Raw genomic sequence first — 8,755 nt, 5'->3', positions numbered from 1 at the left:
AGTGTTCTCCGACTGGTTTATGAATGTTATAATTCTTGACATTTGATTTGTGTCCATTTATTCTTTTACGTAGAGACTGTCCAGTTTGACCAATGTAAATGGCAGAGGGGCATTGCTGGCACATGATGGCATATATCACATTGGTGGATGTGCAGGTGAACGAGCCTCTGATAGTGTGGCTGATGTTATTAGGCCCTGTGATGGTGTCCCCTGAATAGATATGTGGGCACAGTTGGCAACGGGCTTTGTTGCAAGGATAGGTTCCTGGGTTAGTGGTTCTGTTGTGTGGTATGTGGTTGTTGGTGAGTATTTGCTTCAGGTTGGGGGGCTGTCTGTAGGCAAGGACCGGCCTGTCTCCCAAGATTTGTGAGAGTGTTGGGTCATCCTTCAGGATAGGCTGTAGATCCTTAATAATGCATTGGAAGGGTTTTAGTTGGGGGCTGAAGGTGACAGCTAGTGGCGTTCTGTTATTTTCTTTGTTAGGCCTGTCCTGTAGTAGGTGACTGTGCCCACATATCTATTCAGGGGACACCGTCACAGGGCCTAATAACATCAGCCACACTATCAGAGGCCCACCTTGATTATCATGCACATTGTAGGGAGAATGGTCACTTTGGATGAACTATTACCAGCAGGAGAGTGAGTTTGTGTGTGTGTGTTTTTTGGGGGGTGGGGGGGTGAGAAAACCTGGATTTGTGCTGGAAATGGCCCACCTTGATTTTCATACACATTGTAAGGAGAGTGGTCACTTTGGATAAGCTATTACCAGCAGGAGAGTGAGTTTGTGTGTGTGGTTTTTGGAAGAAAAAAGGGGGGGCGGTGAGAAAACCTGGATTTGTGCTGGAAATGGCCCACCTTGATTATCATACACATTGTAAGGAGAGTGGTCACTTTGGATAAGCTATTACCAGCAGGAGAGTGAGTTTGTGTGTGTGGTTTTTGGAAGAAAAAAGGGGGGGCGGTGAGAAAACCTGGATTTGTGCTGGAAATGGCCCAACTTGATTATCATACACATTGTAAGGAGAGTGATCACTTTGAATAAGCTATTACCAGCAGGAGAGTGGGGTGGGAGGAGGTATTGTTTCATGGTCTCTGTGTATATATAATGTCTTCTGCAGTTTCCACAGTATGCATTCGATGAAGTGAGCTGTAGCTCACGTAGCTTATGCTCAAATAAATTGGTTAGTCTCTAAGGTGCCACAAGTACTCCTTTTCTTTTTGCGAATACAGACTAACACGGCTGTTACTCTGAAAAACAAGTAAATATTTCTTCACAGCATTAAAAGGGCAGCCCAATGTCAGGTCATACAAGCATACAGTGGTAACCTCATCTGTGTTTCTTAATCCATTACATAAACATAATTCATTATGGGCCTGATCCAAAGCTCATGAATTTCAATGGAAAAACTTCCATTGATTTCAGTGGGCTTTGGATCAGGCTCTGTGCCAAAGTTGCAATAGAGTACTAGTGAATGTGGAACAGATGCATTCAGATCATGGGTAGCTTATGTCAAAAGCCATCTCTGACACAACACTCAGCTGCTCTTAGATTTGTTCCATAAGACTGAACAGACCCTATGACCTTTCCCCCCCCTGGGACCTACCTATCAGTGTCTGCTTTCAGCCTTCTATTTCTTAGAGTGACTAGTTATTAAAGCTATAGATAGATATTCCTTTACAAAAGAAGTCCTTTTTAAGTCCCTGATCCTGCTAACATTATGCACATGATTAACTTTAATTCCCATAATTAATGAAAAGAATCTTATTAATGGAGCCCTACAGATAAAGATCTGTCACATTATCCCTCCAAGCACATCTAGACAAGTAGGAGTTCTTTTTTTTTCCTTTCACCTTCTCTTTGGGTTTGAATAGAGACTGGGAGTGGCTGGGTCATTACACATATTGAATCTATTTCCCTAAGTTAAGTATCCTCACACCTTCTTGTCAACTGTCTAAATGGGCCCTCTTGATTATCACAACAAAAGTTTTTCTTTCTCCTGCTGATAATAGCTCATCTTAACTAATTAGCCTCTTGCAGTTTGTATGGAAACTTCCAACTTTTCTGTATGTACATATATATCATCTTACTATATGTTCCATTCTATGCATCTGATGAAGTGGGCTGTAGCCCATGAAAGCTTATGCTCTAATAAATGTGTAAGTTTCTAAGGTGCCACAAGTACTCCTGCAAAAAGAAAAGGAGGACTTGTGGCACCTTAGAGACTAACCATTGCATCCAATGAAGTGAGCTGTAGCTCACGAAAGCTCATGCTCAAATAAATTGGTTAGTCTCTAAGGTGCCACAAGTACTCCTTTTCTTTTTGCAAAGACAAACTAACACGGCTGTTACTCTGAAACAAGTACTCCTGTTCTTTTTGCGGATACAGACTAACACGGCTGCTACTCGGAAATATAACAAACATTTCTCAGTTCTCCCTGTAATGGAATTGAGCCCTGGTTCTAGAGCAGGCTACCTGACAGGTTGCCCTGGAGCCTCAGACCTGCCTGGAAGCCCTCTGTTCCCTGGCTCGGGGATAGTCCAGTTGGCAGGTTGGTGGGGAACTGCAGATGTTGGGACTCCAGGCTGCCAAGAAATCACAAGCTTTCCCTGTCAGAGCACCTGGTGGGTTGAAGGGGACCCAGAAGATGGGAAACCATGCTCACCATAGCGCAAAAAGAAAACCTAATGCAAACAGGTTACAAAGTTGCATCCTAGTTTTCTCCCGCTTTAAATAACAATCTGGTTTTCCATTGACACACAATGGGAAGAAGAATACATGTGGTAATTTTGTGTCTATGTTACAGATGGTACAGATGGTTTGGGTGTTAAATTCATTTACAAGTACATTGGAGCAAAATTTTAATATTGAAGATTTACTCATTAATGATTATAAAAAGGGAGCAAGCCAGGAGGAATCATCCACAGTATCACCGATTTGAGGAATAAAATAAAAATACTGCTGTGCTAAAAATTAAGAGCAAAATAATTCATGTGCTTAACAGTGTGGGTTTTTTCTGTGATGCTATATGCTGCTTGGCAGTTGCTGTAGCATAAAGGCATTGGGAAATGCACTGTGACTGATACCTTCAAGTCTCGTTCAATGAATGTTAATTGTCTGCCTTTAATTTGAGGTTTCCAAAGATTCAGAACTCTAGAAAATTTAATCTCCTTAAATTCCAGCAGGTTGTCAATTAAAGTTGACTGATTATACTCACCCTTATCCCATAAAGATAATCCACAATTAAATTGCTATGGTGCACGAATTACAGCAGGCCAAGAATAGTTTCCAGACCTTTTAGGGAATGCTTGGCAATGTACCCCCAGGCTTTCCAGACTCCTGAATCTTTATTTTAATATTCACAGTGTCAGACTTGGTGATTTGTATGGGACTCAGAATGCACTTCTGTCATTTGTGCACACAATTGATGGTGTGCAAAAGGTGTACAACCAAGCGATATTGTGTTCACAGAGGATATGTTTTGTAAATTGGGCCTTGAAAGTTAAATGGATATAAGCAAAGTGCTTCACAATATTCAGCAAAGTTGATTTAGGGCTAAATATAAACAGATCTTACAAAACCTGACTCACAGATAAACCTTCCCTAGGATTTGGTAGAGCTTGTTGAGAAGTGGAGGGAGGGGGAACGAACCCTTCACCAATACATTCATAACTTCCCCAATGTTTTCCTTTTTCAGGAATGCAAAAATAACCTGATTTATGCTTTTGGGAAATATATTTTCCCCCAAACTCTAGGGGTATACCTCAATATTGATGCAAAAATGGTTATTAAACAGTATTATTGTTATACGTTTAGGTTATTACCGCAACATTTATACACCTGATACTTGAAGACTGGAAATTGCAATAATGATTGCATTCAAAAAGTCAAGAAAATTTTCAAAGAAAGTCAGCCATTACTTTGTGAAATCTTTCCTTTTAGAAAAATAGCCATTTTCTATCAACAACACATTTATCTGAAAAATATCTACCAGCTCTAGCTTCTGGTGTGCAGTCTGATTATTAGTTTCTCTTTCCTCTTCCTCTGAATTCCAGGTAGCATCTTTCTTAATAATAATTTTCATGTATATGGCACTTTCCACCTTAGTTTCTGAAACTGCTTTATAAACATTAGCGGTTTAAGAAAGGGGAGTATTATTATTCCAATTTTACAGATGGGGAAGTTGGCACACACAAGTTTCTGGTGGCATAAGATACTGAATAGAAGAGATCCCAGGTTCCCTAGAAACATACATATTATTATATGTCAGACCAGTAGTCCATCTTTTCCTGTGTCTTGACTTTGGATTGACATGTACCTAATACTTCAACGCATTGTGGGTATTCCCACTGACTGGACGTCTCGTTGAAATCAATTCCCACTGACATGAATTAGGGCCCTAATCTTGTACCACAGTAGTCAATGGGATTTTTGCCATTGAGCTCAGTGGGAGCAGGATCAAGACATAGATGAATTCACATGTTTAAATTTAAGCACTTTAAAATTCAGCACTTTGGAGGATTAAGCCCTGAAATGCAGCTTTTCACTTGTTGGTGAATTAACTACATCATAAAATTATTGTATTGCTTGCATTCCAGATATCTCAGCCTAAAAGAAAAGCTAATATATTGATCAACTCTTGTAAGAATATCATCTTTAAAATGATGAATATGGTAACAAGTGACAAACCGCAGTGTCTCCAATAGCTTCATTAGAGATGAATCCTGAATCTTGATTGAACGTCAAGGGCAGATGATATTTTAACCACTACAGCATGACTCCTCTTTATTGCACTTTCTAAATCTCCTTGTAAGCTCTGCACTGATATCTAATGATTTCTTTAACAAATCTATATCGTTGGCTCTCTCACAGTAACAGAGTTTCAAAAGAGTACTCAGGTCTATAAATTCTTAGAGGGATAATTCCTTCTCCGTCTTCTCCTGGCCTTTCCTCCTTCTACCCAATAATACCAGAGCAGCATTTTCAGTTGTTTCTGTAACCTGTGCCATTTAGGACTCAAACCAATCAATGCAAATAAATCTTGATAACTACTTAGTTGGGCTTTTCAATTTGTCTAAAATTGTATCCATATTTTTCAAAATGCCTGTGGCCCCTTTCTTTTTAATGATCTATATCTGCTGTGGATTATATAGTATTAACCTCTTTTTGTCCAGTAACAAACCTACAGCAAGTTTCCACATAAGCACAAACCGAAAACCACTAAATCTATGAGACTTTGTTAAATCAACGTGTGTGATATGTCTCTGCATTCATTTTGCAGGGCTTAATGTGCAGATTCACTTCAAGTTTTGTAAATTGTATCAGTTTTCTGCACACACAGTTCCTACTGACTTCAATGGGTGTTTCATGGCTTAATCTGCAGGCAACATAGTTTTATTTGAAATTATTGAAACAAGCAGAATAGCTAAGAATTTAATAGACCCCACTCCAGTCAAACATTGTATTAGCTTTCTACTCTATTCCTTATATGAATTTTAAAGTATGAGGAGCACAATTAGGTGGGCACTTATATATTTATGAGAAGGGGACATTGATCAATGGGAAGTTGTGAGGACTTACAATTCTCCCTGAATTCACAGAAAATCGGATCATAGCTAGGAAGTGCAATTATACATGTGAATTACATGTGCATGGAAATAGGCTTGTGTTCAGCCAAACCACACATACTTTAGTGGCGTTTCTGAAAATAACTGTGTCTTTCCATGTTCAGGTTTGTGTGCCATTTTCCACAATTGAACTCTGAAAACTTAGCCTGCAATGTCCAGTAACTGCAGACACTCAGCAATATTGTTTGTTATTAGGAGTTGATAATGTGCTCGGAGCTGCACAACACACAATCTATACAAATAGTCCCTACCTAAGAACTTACAGTCTAAGCAGAGGTGAATCACAGTAGACAGTGAGCCTCGGGAAGCCCAGAGGAGGAAATAACAATATACAACCTAATTTGGTGGTTACCTCACAAGCTTATATTATTATGCTATTGACTCATTTCTAGTGGGTCTTCTTCTTAGCATATGCACAACCTGCCTCAGGTGGTGTGTGACCAGGATTCATCACTAGATTTGGTGCACTGGTTGTATCATTAGCTTTCCTGGCACCAGGTGCTGATGGGGAGTAGAACATGAACAGTGACATGTAAACAATGAGTTTTCAGGACTCATTTGAATGAATAACAGGTAGTGGTTTGTCAGATGAGAATTGAGCTGACATTCTCTGCAGCAGGTATGCAAGGTTCTCTGCAGCAGGTATGCAAGGTGAGCTACGTAGAAACTATGGCCCTAATTCAGTATGGTACCTAAACAAGTGCCTAACTTAGGCATGTGAGTCGTTCCACTGAAATGCACAGGAGTATGCACATACTTATTAAAGTGAGGCATATACATAGGTATCCTTCTGACTAGGAGTCTAAATGACATAGCATAACTATGTTCCCCTATTTCCATTCTGCAGTGACCAGGACTAGTAAATTCAGAATCTAAACCTGGGCTAAAGACAAAAGCATTGATCTGAGCTCCACCTCCCCATAAACCGTATATTTCTCAATACATTCTTCAACATGCTGATGTTAATTCCTAATCATTAGAGTTGGTTGAAAAATTAGAGATTTTTCATTAAAAAAGACCCCCTTTTGTCTGAAAATGTTAGTTTGAAATATTTTAATGAGCTCTACTAATAATTTTACTAGAAAACTGAGTATAAACCAAATAAATAAAAATGCTACCAAAAACAGAAAACAAAGAGTAACTATCAGCGAATTCACCCTTGAATTATTTGTAGTTCTATGTAAAGTACAACTGACATTTGTCTCTTAAAGGGTTAAGAAAGTTTAATATGATGTCCACCTGAGGAACAGCATCAAACGGGTGCCACAGAGACCAACAATCCTTTTGTCACTGATGACCTACGTGAAGGCACAAATGCAAGTGTGAACAAATTTGCTGACAATATTGCATTCAGTGGGCTAGCAAACACACCAGAGAGCAGATCCAAACAGTGGATTAACCGAGGCCTGGTCTACACTGTGTGTGTGTGTGTGGAATATCGATCTAAGTTACGCAATTTCAGCTACGTGAAAAACGTAGCTGAAGTCTACGTACTTAGACCTACTCACCGAGGTGTCTTCACTACGGTGAGTCGACTGCTGCCGCTGCCCCGTCAACTCTGCCTGCGCCTCTCGTGGCGGTGAAGTACAGGAGTCAATGGGAGAGCACTCGGCAGTCGATTTGTCTCGTCTAGACTAGATACGATAAATTGACCCCCGCTGGATCGATTGCTGCCCGGGATCCAGTGGGTAGTATAGACATACCTCTAGAGATATTAGAACAGTGGGTGACCTTGCAATGAGATGTTCATTGAATCCAAATATTCCTAGGGAAAAGAAATAAATTGCAGATCCATACAGAAGAAGAGTCATCTGGAAAGCAGCAAGTCAGAGAGACAATTATGAATTATTTAAAATCTAGAGCCATGACTTGACTGTGCACGAGGGGGAGAAATCATTGCCCATCTTCTTGTATGCATGTCTATATATAGGGATTTGAATATAAGTGTGTGTGTGTATGTAAATATATACACATTTACGTGTGTGTGTATATATATGTAAATGTGTGTATATTTACACAAACACACACTTATATGTATATATGCAAATCCCTGTATATAGACATCCATCCAAAAAAAGTGACAATGATTCCCCCCCCCCCACAGTCGCATGTGTGTGTGTGTGTGTATGTGTACGTGTGTGCATAGTGCTTCCCAACATATCCCTGGTTTGAAAATAAAGTGAAGACCAACCAGAAAAAAATGTCAATGCCCAGAGTATAAAACATATGAGCAGAGATGAAGGGAACGAAATTTATGTAGTTTAGGAAAGAAGTCTCAAGGGGAAGCAAGCTATGACACAATCAATAAATATCTTCAAAGTTACAATATAAATGAAGCAAGCTTCTGATCACAAGCTGTTAGGACAAGAGAGAGCCTGAGAAGAAGGAAGAAAAAAATTTAGCCTAGATAATGGCAAAAAAGTTCTTATAAGGAAGAAGTATAAGGAAGTGGAAGAATCCCAAGGTAGACTTTTGAGGTATTGTCATGGTGGGCATTCAGGAACAGATTAGACAAAATAGTAGAAGGAAGGAAGTAACAACTTTCCTAAACCTAGTAGGTATTAATTTACTTTCCAGGTTTTGCACTGTTTCTCTCCCTAGCTCCAAGTGCATTACAAAGCATGTATGAAACAATTTTAGTAAAGTGTTAAGAGAGAACTCAAGCAAGTGTAAATCCACAGTTCATACCAGAAGCACTCAGACATCCTAGAGCATCTTCCAAATCTCAAATATCTTCCAACTCACCTTTTGCCTCCTCAGCAGAAACACTGGAGGATAGCTGGGTCATGTGTGTGTATATATAAGTATGTATATATTCATATATATGCAACATGTGCTGTTGCAAAGCTGTCTTTAAATTTTGCATATCTTCAATGTCAATATATCACATTTAAAATGTAGATAATAATTAAGTCTATCCTTGAACATAATTAAAATTCTAGTCAATCTGCACAAATCCAGGAGTGACCTGAAATCATTAATGCCTGATACCAGTCAGATCATAAATCATCTGTGAGACCATATTGGAAACCCAGAGAAAATAGCATTTCTAGTGACATACACTGGGATTTGACCTGCACCTTCTATATTCTAAGAGAAGTTGTAGATCAGTCACTTACCAATTTATAA

The sequence above is a fragment of the Lepidochelys kempii genome, chromosome 5 (assembly GCF_965140265.1).
Source record: "Lepidochelys kempii isolate rLepKem1 chromosome 5, rLepKem1.hap2, whole genome shotgun sequence".
NCBI classification, from domain to species: Eukaryota; Metazoa; Chordata; order Testudines; family Cheloniidae; genus Lepidochelys; species Lepidochelys kempii.
This window is presented reverse-complemented; position numbering follows the sequence as displayed.